We start from the raw sequence: 16,040 nt of genomic DNA on the forward strand, positions 1-16,040 counted from the left end.
TAAACCAAACCAAATGGCTAAGACACAGGGCATGCATCTAATTCGTTTAACAGTTCTCCGCTAAAAAATAGTCCAATAGTTCGCATCAGTCCAGTTACACATTCAACAGACATTTATATGATATTAGTGAGTGAAGTATCTTAATGTACAAATCAATAGAAAAGATAAATTAAACTTAAGCTTCAAATCTTCATGTATATTCATGTTTCATGTTTTCAGCGTACAAATTGGCAAGGTTATAGCCGTGTACCTAGAATCTGAATTGAAATAGAGAAGGGAATGGTCAGCAACAACAATACAACAACAGTTACAATAGCAATACCACGATAGTCCAGTTCTAAATCAGAAACACAACCAAACCAACGCACGAACAGATTTATAAGACCCCACAACAACAATCAGCACCCAAATCAACTCAACCGAACTTGAATTAAGCCAAGATTCTACTACAAAAAACTGATCTTTTAAATTCTCAGAAATTGACTTTAAGCTTTCAAAATTTGTTCCAAAACTGACTGCCTTTCAAAAGAACTCTCAAAAACTCTCTGAACTCCTTAGAATATTGTTCAAAGACTGACCTCAAGATGCTCTCAAACAGTGCTCTCAGAGACTTTTTTTTCTCTTCTCAGGTCTTCCCCCAAAAGAAAAGCCAGACCAGACTCAAAAAGAATCCCCTTTAGTACCCTACTGTCAGCCCATTCATCTTAAGCCATTTTCAAACTTTTTAAACCCCAAAATACCCTTCTAAAGTCCCTGAAATTACTGTCCTACTCAATCCTTTTCACTCTGCATTGAACCTTTCAACTCTAACATATTCAAACCTACCAACTAACTAAGCTGAATCCAACAAACTACAATAGCTATAACCAATTCAAATCAGTTAGTAATTCAGGATATCAAATCAAATGGCACCAAAAGGAAGACTAAGGGTCAGGGCAGCACATATTGAACTAACTATATTGGGGAACCAATCATATTTAGCTCAGCAACAAATAAACTGAAATCAACTAGACAAGCATATGCCTTAATCAGATTGGAATACAAAAGAAGAAACAACCAGAAGAGCCTTAAGGGGATTGACAAATTCAGGATAACAAATGACCAATAAATTCATTTCAATGAGCTGAATATACTAACAGGCTCAGTTCTAAGTTCAAATATACCAACAAGCTCATTTTAACACAAAATTTAGAACACAAACGAAGCAAGAGGGGAAACAGACAGGAATGAGCTATGAAATCAAAACCAAAATTAAACTACTATCGTGTTAAACTAACACTCAAACCTACCGGACTAATCGAAGAAACTTATTCGATTGATTAAACAGTTATAACATATAATCAACAACAGAAAACTTGGACCAAGAAAAAGGTCCGAAGAGAGGAGGAGGAAAATCATTGACAAATTCGGGCTACAATGAAACTTTAAACAGATAAACAACAAACAAAAAAATGAAAAAAAAGAAATGGAAAGGAAATACCTCAAAATCTATAGATCGAACTCCAATCAGTTTGACCTTCGACTTGAACCTTTTGAGGTAAAAACAAACTTTAATCGATTGTTCTCGACTGAGAACACTCGACTAAAGTTGATTAAAACCCCAATTTCTTTTTCCCCTCGGATCGACTCTAGGTTTGGTCCTTCTAGGGTTTTTCAATCGATTTAAACTTCGACCAGTTCTAGCAAGACTCGAGCCAAATTAGGGGTGGTTTGGGAATGAGGGAGGTCAGGTGGAGCTGGGGTGTGAACTTGGGACTGGTTGGGTAGGTTTAGGATTTTGTTCGAATCTTCGATTGAAGATTCGAGACAGACCGGGATGATTCGAGGTTTAAGGGGTAGGGATCTATGTTGAGGCTGGTTAGGTGATCTAGGGGTGTTAGTTTCCTGGTCATCGGCGTTGTTGCCGCCGGGTTTACGGCGAAAGGATTTGGTGGCGGCTAGGGTTTGGGGGGGTCGTCTCTGAGAGAGACGATGAACAGGGGGGGTCTAGTTTGGGAGGGATGGGTAGAGATTAAGGTTATATAGGGAGGGGGTGGTTTAATCTTGGCCGTTGGATCAAGCACGATCGAAGGTCCAGATTAGGTTAGAGCGTCAAACGGGGTCGTTTTAACTACTGAGGCGGGTTTGGCTCGGGGTAAACGGGTCGGGTTCGGTTCTTGAATATGGGTATTGATCTGTGACCGTTGGATGTGGCTTGGTTGAATGGCTGAGATTTTTTGCCATTGAAACAATGTAGTTTGGTTCCTATACTACGTCGTTTCACCATCCTGTGAGAGGAGCTGCCTGGACCGGGTTTGGGACACGCCATTGGGCGAGGGATTTGAGCCCAATCCGATTTTCCTTCCTATTTCTTTTGTTCTTTTCATTCATTTTTGATTTCTAAACTATTTTCTAAAATTATAAACCAAGTTAACTTACTAAAAATACTAATTATATTTTAATAACATTTATCACATACAATTAAATGCCAATTAACAATAAAATCACACAATTCAACATTAAATGCTAAAAATGCAAAGTACATTATTTTTTATGATTTTCATTTTCATAAATCAAATCACTGGTTAGTTAGTCCTAAATTGTAAATGCAAATGCAACACATATATTTTTGTATTTTCAGTAATAAAAATAGAATAAACATGCACAGACAAATACAAATAAATCACAAGCGACACACAACTATTTTATTTTGAATTTTTGTGGGAGTAGTTTTTGTAGGGCAAAAATCACGTGCTCACAGCTGCCCCTCTTTGTCCGAAAACATAAAGAGTTTTCGTGCAAAGATAAAGTGAGCGGATACGAGCGATTTTTGCCCGTTGGAATACTCCGTGTGAAGCATTTTTGAAAAGATTTAACGAACCTTTGCTTCAAAGGTTTCCTACATATCTCTGGCTAAAAGGGAATCTGGTCAATGTAGTTCGGGGAGTTTTGGTAGCTGGGACTACCATGGGACTGCAATGTTGCTGTTACTGTTGTTGCATGCTGTTACTACTGCTTTCCAACCTCCTTATTACACCATTGCTAGAAAGAAAACAAAAAGCTAGACTAAACTAATGATTACAACATCTTATCTATCTTGAACTTGCTCTTGTAGTCTTCCTTCTGGCTTCTGCAGCGGAATTTATGCTGGGGATATTTTGTTGTAACCCTCCGCTTTACTGACTTCTGACTTGAAATTGAGTGTAGTCCTCTGTTCTACAGGCGGGCTCCTGACTTCGATAACAACTTTAAAGTAAACACCTCCATTCTACAGGCGGGCTCCTGACCCCTTCAACTTAAAATATGACAACCTCCGTTCTACAGGCGGGCTCCTGACTTCAGCTACTTCTTAAAAATATAATACTTCCATTCTCCAGGCGGGCTCCTGACTTCGTCTGCAACTTGCAATGATAACAACCTCCATTCTTCAGCCGGGCTCCTGACTTCCAACACAACTTAAAAATATAACACCTCCATTCTCCAGGCGGGCTCCTGACTTCAACAATGACTTAAAAATATAACATCTCCATTCTCCAGGAGGGCTCCTGACTTCATCAACTTCAAATATAACAACCTCCGTTCTAACAGGCGGGCTCCTGACTTCTTCAACTTAAAATATAACAACCTCCGTTCTACAGGCGGGCTCCTGACTTCTTCAACTTAAAATATAACAACCTCCGTTCTACAGGCGGGCTCCTGACTTCAACTACAATTTAGAGATAATACCTCCATTTTCCAGGCGGGTTCCTGACTTCGAAAATTTCTTAAAAACATAATACCTCCATTCTCCAGGCGGGATCCTGACTTCAACCTTCTCAAGAAATATAACACCTCCATTTTTCAGGCGGGCTCCTGACATCGACTATTTCTTAAAGACATAACACCTCCATTCTCCAGGCGGGCTCCTGACTTCAACAACTTCTTAAAAATATAATACCTCCATTCTCCAGGCGGGCTCCTGACTTCAATAAACAATTTAGAGATAATACCTCCATTTTCCAGGCGGGCTCCTGACTTCGACAACTTCTTAAAAACATAATACCTCCATTCTCCAGGAGGGCTCCTGACTTCAACCTTCTCAAGAAATATAACACCTCCATTTTTCAGGCGGGCTCCTGACTTCAATTATGACTTAAAAAATATAACACCTCCATTCCCCAGGCGGGTTCCTGACTTCAACTTCTTCTTAAAAAATGCGTTTTATTGTTGTTGCTCCTTCCTGCCTCCTGGACCATTTTCCTTCTAACTTAAAATTATCTTCTTTCAGAACTGCTTCCCTCAAAATTGGTGTTTCATTCCTCTGAAAACTGCTGGAGATAACACCAGTGTTTTATTCAAAAATATGTTATTTTCCTCCTTCAAAGACTACTTCCTTTAAAGCTGGTGTTTTCCTTCCACTGGAACTACTTCCCTTAAGACTTGTGTTATCTTCCTTCTGAAATTTCTTCCTTTAAAACTTGTTTGACCTTCTTCCGAAAACTGCTGGGGATACCATTTTTCCCAAAACTTGTGTTATCTTGCTTCTTCCCCAAGTGGGTATCGGACTTTCAGAAAATTTTCAAAATGAAAGAAAATTTTCTGCCCCAGTTTGGCAATCTTTCTTGTATCATGATCTCTTTTCATCATCTATAACATTTCCTGTCCCTACTTCAAATCAAAGAAAGAAAAATTTTGTTAGTTTAAAACGTGGCGAATGGTCGTGCCACTCCTGCTGGGGATGGTTTTCTCTTTCTTCTTTCCTAGCTTTGTGTTCCATTACATCACCAAAGCTTGCTGGGGATGAGATTATTTGTTGGGGATGATATTCCTGCTGGCGATCATATTCCTGCTGGGGATGGTTTTCCCCCTCTTTTTTCCCTACTCCGTGTTGTCCGACCATCTTGGAACTTGGTCGATAATCTGCCAGGGAAGCTCTTGTTTCTTGATGATTCTTTATTCACCAATTGTTGCTTCCCACTTTTCTCCATACCCTCCACGAAATCCTAGACCAATCCATCATTTGGTCTTGCAACGAACGTCTTTCTTGTTCTATTGCATTATCTTTGGCCCGTCTTATCCACATTGTGTTTTTGCACCATCTTGGCAACTGGTAAAAAGCTCTGAAAATCCTTTTGAAAAACAAATTGCTGGGGAGATAAAGACTTTAAACCAAGAAATGAAAAAGTGATGATTTCAAAAGATAGAAAAGAAGAAGTCTTTCTGAACAAATGCTGGGGAAAAAGAAATAAAAGAACTTATCTGAATGATATAACCGATCCCAACGATCATGTCGTGCATTCCGGATTAATCAACCTAGTCTACTTGTATCAATCAATCTTTCGGACGGCCTCATCTTGCTGGGGATAAACAGACACTCAACTCTTTGCCAAATGTGGATCCTTTCCGTCAATCTTATCTTGTCGCCTCATAGTGCCCTTCGAGGGGTTTTCACTAATAAGACTCTCTCATTTCTCTCAACTCCCATCGCCTTATGGTGCCTGTGAAGGTTTTCACCGATAAGACTCTCTCGTTTTATTTCTCTCAACTTACGTCGCCTTATGGTGCCTGTGGAGGTTTTCACCTGTTACAACCCATATCCACATGTGTTAGTTCATGCCATATATTAGTTAACATAAATCCAAGAAGGAATTATCTTTGAGATGATAAGAAGTCAATCCTATTGGTCTTAAGTGATACAAGAGTGTATAAGGGTGATTAACCAGTATTAGAAGTTAAACGAATCAAGGATGTTGTAACTCGTATTTTCAGGTAATCTAGCGGTGCTTAATACACTCAAGAGGTCATTTATTAAGGTATTTTAATCATATAATATCCGTATCATAAGTCTTGAAGTCAAACGAGTTATGAAACAAAAGTCGACAAAAGTTGTCGCAACTTAGGTTCATAATTTTACTTAAACATTAGGTTAAATATTTCTAATCTTTTATCATAATTTACGAGGAATTACGGGGTTATCTACCAACAAAATTAAATATCTATGAGTCTAGTTTCCAACGCATTAAACCGTTCATCGATACGATCTCGGAGTAGAGAGATATTCACGTTTTCGCGAGACTGCGCCAAGCACCTCTCTATGGGGCCCACTAAGGCGGTTTAAGATATTTGGACCTATATAGGATGCCTCCAACCCGTTTTAAGTCATTTATTCTCACTATTTTCAGACCTTAGAACCCTAGGAACATCCTCTCAAGGTTCTCTCAAGATTCAAGACCCAAAAAAGGGCAAACAACACAAATCAAGTGTCGGGAATTCTGTGGCGCTAGTAAGTCTCTTGTTCTTCTTGTTGTTTCTCATTTTTGTGTCGTTCAAGCTCGTGTGGGAGGTTGTTTTAAAGGGTTTATGTTCTGTAAATACTCCCTCATGTTCTTAATATCAATCCTAGGTGATTTCAAGCCTTCTAAAGTGATTCTAGTGCCGAAAAACACTAATTGATCGCTAGTTTCGTTTTTTTGTTGTTGTGGCAGCATTGGAGGGATATTTCATGGAAATTTAAGGTCAAATTGGAGTTGTTATTTATGTATAAAGGTAATGAACCTCTTACTCTATATGTATTTAAGATTATCCAAGTTGCGGCTAAGCCATTGAAGCTAGAACTTGTGAAATATATATCGAAAGGCTTGGTAGTAATGTTATTGTTTTGTGGACTGTTTTGCGTTGTTGTTGGGCTGCGTATTTTACTACTATCTTGTGGAGTTTTGGAGGAGGAAGGGTGTGGAGAAACACCATATATATGTAGGGTTATGGGCTGATAGTTATTCGTAACATTTCCAGGTTGTTTGACACGACTACGGTGGTCGTCGTATGTATGGAGTGATTAGGCTGTGTGTGGACTATTTTGGGAGGCTCAATATGTTTATTATTGATGTTGTTTGGGCTGTTTGGTGACTGTTTTGAATGGTGTGAGGTCATATATATAGGGGAGGTGTTGTCCGTTTCATCGTAAAATAGGTTGTGGTCGATACATAATAGTTATGACGCTTAAATGATAACGATAGTATCGTTTCTCTTATTGTAGACTAAGGAGTTTTGACAATTGCATAGCTTGAGATTGGGGCAGTATATACAAGGTATGTGAGGCTATCCCTTTCCTTCTTTTGCATGACTCCGATTGTACATAATGTAATGAACGAGCTTCCAAGATACTCTACTCTTAGAAGCTAGCAGTACTTACATTGTTTTCCCTCTTATGGAACGATTGATGTTAATGTTGCTTCTCTTATTCTTATGTTATCAATGTTGTTCGTACTTCCTAAATCTTATAAGGTTCATAGTGAAGAGTTAGTCCTAATAACGTGTACAGAGGATACCGACCTTACGTCACTCCGAAAGGTTTAGAATGTGATTCCATGAGTCGAGCATGCATTATATATATGTATCTATTTTACTCTACCGAGCCACGCTATAGTTGGCCGGGTACGACACCTATTGTGCAACCACTGATCAGTTGGGTTTTACCGAGCTCCACGTGGCCGGGTACGATTCTACCGAGCCTATTATGGCCGGATACGTTTTTTACCGAGCCTATTATGGCCGGGTACGATATGATGATGATGATGCCCACAGAGGCGAATGCTTTAAAGGTTTATGTATTTATACATATGTATCATGCATTTCATGTAAGTAGCCCTCAGAGGTACTAAGATGTTACAGGTTGTATATTCTCTATCCTTGCTTACATTACTGATCGTATTTATGGTTCCTTGCCTTACATACTCAGTACTTTATTCGTACTGACGTCCTTTTATTTGTGGACGCTGCATGTCGTGCTGCAGGTCCTGATAGACAGGCAGGTGCAGCTCCCCCACCACAGTAGACTGTCCAGTTCAGCGGTGATTGGCGAGATCCCTTCTCCGGACTTGCCTTGGTCTTGGTATGCAATTTTTGTTATAGACATTATGGGTATGTCGGGGCCCTGTTCCGGCTATGTTGCAACACTTATGTTCTTTTAGAGGCTCATAGACAGGTGTCGGCTCATGTATAGTTTGGTATGCCTTGTCGGCTAGTTTTTGTTGTATAGTCTTTCATAGTAGCGTGGTAGCTCATACCTTATATGTAGTTTCTTGATTGTCTGGTCATCCCCTGCTATGTATGTTCATGCCGTCATATTTTATTGCTGGTTGTCCATGATCTAGGTCTACCATTTATATTGATCTCGTCAGCCCTAAAAGATAATAATGAAGGTTAGATGAAATGTACGTTGGTGCTCGGCAAGTGTGGTCGGGTGCTAGTCATGGCCCTTCAGTTTGGGTCGTGACAAACTTGGTATCAGAGCAAGTCTGTCCTAGGGGTTGTCTATGAGCCGTGTCTAGTAGAGTCTTGATTATGGATGTGTAGCGCGCCACATTTATAATCAGGAGGCTACATGACATCTAGGGTTGTTATTCCCGACTTCCGTTTGCATGACTTGGCACTTCTCGGATACTGATCGGGAGGTCTTTTTGGACATCAATATGGGTTTTTGTGTATGGCTAAAAGAAAAAGGGGTATCAAAAGGTTCAAAATAATTTTGATGAGTAAAACATTACAACTCTTGGAATCAAACTTCCTTCCCAAAATTACAAACACACCTTCTGCCCCAGTTTCTTGCTTGGGGATTTTTATTTTTGTTACACTATGACCGAGCCGTGAGGCACCTATGTATCCTTTTTGAGGAATCAGGTCAAAAGTAGTTCCCAATTCCTTTGTTTTTTTTCTTGCGATTTTTCTTTTGTCTTTATTATCATCATTATTTTTTCTTTCTTTCTTTTTTTCTTTTCCATTACTGATTCCAAAAGAGGGGTATGAAGGAATAAATAAGGCTCAAAAGGGGATGCAAAGGTTGAAGTGTTTGGATGGAAGAACAAATTGCCTCCGTCATTTCACTCTTCGAAACCATGCCAAGTGCAAACAAACAACAATTACAATTAAAAGAAATCATACATAATATCTCTTAATGCGTCAGAATTGATAGCCATGTCGATGCATTTCCCTTCGATATCTGTTAAACATAAAGCGCCATTGGACAACACTCTGGTTACAATGAATGGCCCTTGCCAATTCGGGGCGAACTTGCCCTTTGCTTCGGCCTGATGTGGTAGGATTCGTTTCAGCACCTGCTGTCCTACTTCAAATTTCCTGGGACGCACCTTCTTATTATATGCTCTTGCCATCCTCTTTTGATACAACTGGCCATGGCATACTGCTGCCAATCTCTTTTCATCAATCAAGATCAACTGCTCCAAACGGGTTTTGACCCACTCGTCATCATCAATCTCAGCCTCAGCGACAATCCGAAGGGACATGATTTCAACTTCCGCCGGTATTACTGCTTCAGTTCCGTATACCAACAAATAAGGAGTTTCCCCTACTGAAGTACGAATAGTAGTGCAATAACCAAACAATGCAAATGGTAATTTTTCATGTCATTGCCTTGAACCTTCTACCATCTTCCGAAGTATCTTCTTTATATTTTTGTTGGCTGCCTCAACTGCTCCATTCGCCTTGGGACTATTTGGGGTGGAATTGCAGTGTGTAATCTTAAACTGTTGACATACCTCTTTCATCAAATTTTTGTTAAGATTAGCACCATTATCCGTGATGATCACCTTTGGGATTCCAAATCTACAGATGATATGGGAGTGAACAAAATCTACCACTGCCTTCTTGGTTACCGACTTGAAAGTTTTAGCTTCAACCCACTTAGTAAAATAATCGATGGTCACCAGAATGAACCTATGCCCATTGGATGCTACTGGCTCAATTGGTCCAATGATGTCCATGCCCCAGGCAACAAATGGCCATGGTGCTGACATTGTATGCAATTCTGTCGGCAGAGAATGAATCTGATCTCCGTGTATCTGACACTGATGGCATTTCCGCATGAAACTGATACAATCACGCTCCATAGTGAGCCAATAGTACCCTGCTCGAAGAATCTTCTTCGCCAATACATATCCGCTCATATGTGGCCCACAAACTCCAGCATGTACCTCTGTCATAACTATCGTGGCTTGACTAGTATCTATACATATCAGCAATCCCAAATCTGGTGTTCTTTTGTACAACACTCCTCCACTGAGGAAAAATCCATTTGCCAGTCGTCGAATGGCTCTTTTTTGATCTCCGGTGGCCTGCTCCGGGTATATCCCCATCCTGAGGTACTCCTTGACATCATAGAACCATGGTTCGCCATCCTGTTCTTCCTCTAACATGTTGCAATAAGCATGCTGATCACGAACCTGAATATACAACAGGTCAACATGAATTTTGTCTGGGTGGTGCAACATCGATGCTAAGGTGGCCAAAGCATCGGCAACCTCATTATGAACTCTTGGGATGTGTCTGAACTCCACTGATCAAAATTGCTTGCTCAGATCGTGCAAACATTGTCGATATGGTATGAGCTTCAAATCCCTTGTTTCCCATTCACCCTGAATCTGATGCACCAGGAGGTCCGAGTCTCCCAAGACCAAGACGTCCTGGACATCCCTGCAGCTAGACGTAGACCTAAAATGCACGCCTCATACTCAGACATGTTTTTGGTACAATAGAATCGTAGCTGAGTCGTAACAGGATAATGATGTCCTATTTCAGAAATAAGTACAGCTCTTATCCCAACTCCCTTCGCATTTGCGGCTCCATCGAAAAAAAGCTTCCATCCTGGTTCCTTGGTCATTTCCAACTCATCTATATGCATCACTTCATCATCAGGAAAATACGTTCTCAAGGGCTCGTATTCTTCATCAACCGGATTCTCAGCCAAGTGACCAGTTAATGTTTGGGCCTTCATGGCCGTCCTCGTCACATAGACGATGTCGAATTCTATGAGTAATATCTGCCATTTCGCCAATCTCCCTGTGGGTATAGGCTTCTGGAAAATATACTTCAGTGGATCCAAGTGTGAAATGAGATAAGTAGTGTATGATGACAGATAATGCTTCAATTTCTGGGCCACCCAAGTTAGGGCGCAACATGTCTTCTCGAGTTGAGTGTACTTAACCTCATAGCCTGTAAATTTCTTGCTGAGATAATAGATGGCTTACTCCTTCTTTCCCGTAATGTCGTGCTGCCCCAGTATGCAGCTAAACGAATTCTCCAGGACCGTTAGATAAAGAATTAACGGTCTTCCCGGCTCAGGTGGAACCAACACGGGTGGATTTGATAAATATCCTTTGATTTGGTCAAATGCTTCCTGACATTCTGCCGTCCATTCTACCGTAGAATCTTTCTTTAGTAGCCGAAAAATGGGTTCACAAGTTGCTGTGAGTTGAGCAATAAACCTGCTGATATAATTCAACCTTCCCAACAGACTCATTACTTCTGTCTTGTTCTTCGGCGGTGGCAAATCTTGGATGGATTTGATCTTTGACGGGTCCAACTCAATGCCTCGCCGACTGACGATGAATCCCAACAGCTTTCCAGATGGAACACCAAATGCACATCTGGCCGGGTTGAGCTTAATATCGTACCTTCGAAGTCTTTGGAAAAACTTCCTTAGGTCTGTTACGTGGTCTTCCTGATGCTTGGATTTTATGACCACATCGTCCACGTATACCTCAATCTCTTTGTGTATCATGTCATGAAACACAGTAGTCATTGCTATCATGTACGTTGCCCCAGCATTCTTCAAACCAAATGGCATTACCCGGTAGCAATAAGTCCCCCACGGCGTAATGAATGCCGTCTTTTCCGCATCTTCTTCATCCATCAGAATATGATGATACCCAGCATAGCAATCTACAAAAGACACGATCTCACATCCGGCATAATTATTGATCAAGATATGGATGTTGGGTAATGGAAAGTTGTCCTTGGGGCTTTCCCTGTTCAAATTGAGGTAATTGACACACACTCTGATCTTCCCATCTTTCTTCGGCACTGGCACCACAGTAGCCAACCAATCAGGATATCGAGTGACCCGAATAACCTTTGCCTGCAGCTGCTTGGTTACTTCTTCTTTAATCTTCACACTCATATCTGTCTTGAACTTCCTCAATTTCAGCTTGACGGGAGGGCACACCGGGTCAGTGGGCAATTTGTGAACCACTAGATCGGTGCTTAAGCCCGGCATGTCATCGTACGACCATGCAAAAACATCTTTGAATTCAATGAGCGCTTTGATTAGTTCCTCCCTGATGTTCGGCTCAATGTGGATGCTTATTTTGGTTTCCATGACATCGTCTGCATCCCCTAAATTGAAAGCTTCAGTGTCGTTCAAATTGGGCTTGGGTTTCTCTTCGAACTGGCTTAATTCTCTGTTTATCTCTTCAAAGGCTTCATCCTCATCGTATTCCGATTCATCATCATAATCGACCTCTTGTAAAATTAGTTCGGAATTAGATTGATTTTTTAGACTAGGTTGAAGATCCGTTGTGCATGCCATGTTATTAGAACCAGTATAAAGAGAACTGTTCAGAAAGAGAAAAGAAGAAAACATAATTAAAACAAAATAAAGAGAGAAAACTTTCACTTTATTAAAATACAGGATAATAGAGTTTCACACACTTTGCCGAATACAAAACAAAACTGGATTACAACCCTGGAATAATCCAAAAAGACAAGAAAGAAAAATCAGAGTCCACTATCAAGACTCTCTCGGGTAGGAAGGGGAGTAGCCATCCAATTGTTGATATTTGCCCTAGGCTCCACAAACTGTACATCTAACCTACTGGACCCTTCTCCAGCTTCTATCATGTTGACATTGGCGGACAGCCTTTCAAAGCCCTCATTCAAATCTCCATCTGGCCCACTCAGTGGTCCGAGAACTTTCGGGACCGACAACTTTCTGATACCTCCTCTGACAAATGATCTGGATAGGCGCGGGATTGGCTTGGGAAGGACCCAGACTCTTTTCTTCAACTTGCGGGCCCGTCTCACATCCGCCGCTGTAGGCTTGAACCCCAACCCAAAGGTATCCAGATTTTTGGGCAAAGAAACCGGCTGAACAATACCCTGAAGATCAGCCCCTAAACCTTTGCCTGGCACAAACCCGTTCTTCAACATCTCCGAGGCTACCATGACAGTTGCAGCTGCTATTTTGGGAAGTGGGATGCTTTCACCTTCGGGAACTTTGTCCACTAAAACCGTATCGAAAACCTGGTAACTCACGGTCCCTTATCATCATCAATCTCTATGAAGGGTACGATGACATCACTTACGGTGCTTGCATTGTCTTCCCCATGTACTACGATCTCTTGCCTCTCCCACTCGAATTTGACCATCTGATGTAATGTAGAAGGCACTGCTTTGGCGGCGTGGATCCAGGGTCGCCCCAATAGAAGATTATATGATACTGCCACATCTAACACTTGAAACTCCATGGTGAACTTGACTGGACCAATTGTTATTTCAAGTATGATGTCACCCACTGTGTCTGTACCACCACCATCAAACCCTCGAACATAGATGTTATTCTTGTGAATCCTGTCACCATCGGCCTTCAGTTTGTTCAACGTGGTCAAAGGACAGATATTGGCACTGGACCCATTATCAATCAGTACTCGAGTGACTACCGAGTCTTCACATTTCACAGTCAAATAAAGGGCTCTATTATGTTCTGTACCCTCCACGGGCAACTCATCGTCTGAAAAAGTGACCCTGTTGACCTCGAAAATCTTGTTTTCTATTTTCTCCAGATGGTTCACAGAGATCTTATCCGGAACATGGGTTCATTCAGAATTTTCATTAATACCCGGCGGTGCTGATCTGAATGGATCAACAATGATAACAATGAGATCTGTGCCAGGGTCTTCCTCAACTGCTCCACAATGGAGTAATCTTGCACCTTCATTTTCTTTAAAAATTCTTCCGCCTCTTCCTCGGTAACTGGATTCTTTATCGTTACTGGATTGGCCCTTCTTAACTCTGCGGGAGCAAAACACCTTCCCGAACGAGTTAACCCCTGTGCCTCACATATTTCCTCCACAACTTCATTCTCCTTATGCATTACCATTACTTGACTGTAGCTCCATGGCACAGTTTTCTTGCTGATTATTGGCAACTGCATTACTGGCCTGATAACAACTGGTCCTGTGCATGCCCCCTTCACGGCTACTGGCTTGCTTGATATCTCTTGCACCGTTACTTTGACTGGCTCTGGATTCTTGGCAACATTAGACAAACTCTTCCCCATCACCACCACTGGCTTGCCTTCTTCCCTATCCGACTGTACTACCACCTCTCCACTGATCGACTTTTCTTTCGGGCTGGCACGGATCATCATTACCGTTTGTGAGGGCTTCTTGAGCTTCCCTCCTTCGTGCACTAGTTCGATCATGTGGGCTTCATGGTGTGCCGCCAACGGGTTCTGATTGATGTTAGGTGCCTTTGGCTCCTGGACCTCGATCCTATTTGTGTCAATAAGATCTTGTACAACAGTCTTCAACTTCCAACACTTCTCAATATCATGTCCGGGAGTCCCCGAACAATATTCACAGCTTACCGAGTGGTCCAGGTTTTTGGGAAGGGGATTTGGCAATTTGGGCTCCACAGGACTCAATAGGCCTAACTGCCTCAATTTGTGGAACAGAGTAGTATAGGTTTCTCCCAGTGGAGTGAATGTTCTCTGCCTCTACACCATTTCATTCCTGAAAGTCTGATTCCCACAGAAACCTGGTCCCGAAGTATTCCTGTAGGCCCTTGATGGTGGATATGTGCTTTGTGGAGGTGGATATGTGTTTTGTGGAGGTGGATATGTATTTTGGGGAGCCAGCGCACGCCATTGCGGGCGAGCCGGAGGCTGGGTGTAAGTTTGGCATGATGGACAGAGAAATGTGGCTCTTGGGGTGGGTAGTAGGGCTGTGGAGGGCCGTATGGAATATGTGGGTAATTGGAGTGATGGGGTCTAGGTTGGTAGTGAGGGGGGGACCTCTGGATCTGGACCAAGTACCTGCCTCGACTGTTGCGACATCTTCCCTTTTCTTCTTTCCGAGCGCCCCTCCCGTGCCGCTCTGGATGGCCTGAGTGGTTGCTTTAATCGCCGAATAGCTCAGGATTTTGTTGGACTTAAGTCCCTCTTCAATCATACCGCCCATTTTTACTACTTCGTTGAAAGATTTGCCAACTGACGTCACCAGGTGACCGAAGTAAGTTGGCTCCAGAGTCTGTAGAAAGTAGTCCACCATCTCCCCCTCTCTTATCGAAGGATCAACTTTTTCCGCCTGCTCTCTCCAGCGGAACCCAAATTCTCGGAAGCTTTCCCCGGGCTTCTTCTCAAGTTTCAGCAATGTGAGACGGTCAGGGACGATCTCAAGGTTGTACTGAAAGTGACCTGCAAATGATTGTGCTAGATCGTCCCAAGTGTACCACCTGCTCGGATCCTACCTTGTGTACCATTCCAGTGCAGAACCGCTCTCTCTGACCAAAGTAAGCTATCAGCAGCTTATCTTTACCACCTGCTCCTCTCATCTTGCTGCAAAAACCTCGCAAATGTGTCATAGGATCGTCGTGCCCCTCGTATAGATCAAATTTTGGCATCTTGAACCCTGCTGGCAATTGAACATCAGGGAAAGGGCACATATCTTTGTAGGCCACACTGACTTGGTTGCCTAACCCATGGATATTCCTGAAGGACTGCTCCAGGATTTTAAACTTTTGAAGCACTTCGTCTTGCTCTGGGCTCTTAGCCAGCTTTTCAGTCTCTACCGGGATCTCGAAGTGAGTATTATAAGTATGAGGCTCGGATGCTTTGAAGGTTGGTTCAGGGGGTAATATTGGTTATCGTGAGCCTGAAACAACGGCTCGCTGGATGATCTTTGCAGCGTGGCTGGTGGGGGTGCCACGAAAACAGGAACATTTGGTGGAGGAGGGTTCTGATTGGGTTGTGAAGCTTGGGGATCATAGGCATTTCTTCCCTGATAGTATTGGTGACTGGGGAAGCTTGTCAAAGGGTCGGGGGGAGGGTATTCCGGCGAGTGTCCTGGTGGGAGAGTGGGAGTAACGGGAGGGTTAGGCATATTTTGTACCCTAGCTAAGGCCAGCTGCATTTCTTTCATCTCCTGTCTCATCTTATCCATTTCCTCCTTCAGCATTTGATTCTCCGTCCTTTCATCCTCGACACTTTGGTCTGAACTAGTCATGCTTTT

This window comes from Nicotiana sylvestris, chromosome 3, assembly GCF_000393655.2.
Source record: "Nicotiana sylvestris chromosome 3, ASM39365v2, whole genome shotgun sequence".
Classification (NCBI taxonomy): Eukaryota; Viridiplantae; Streptophyta; class Magnoliopsida; order Solanales; family Solanaceae; genus Nicotiana; species Nicotiana sylvestris.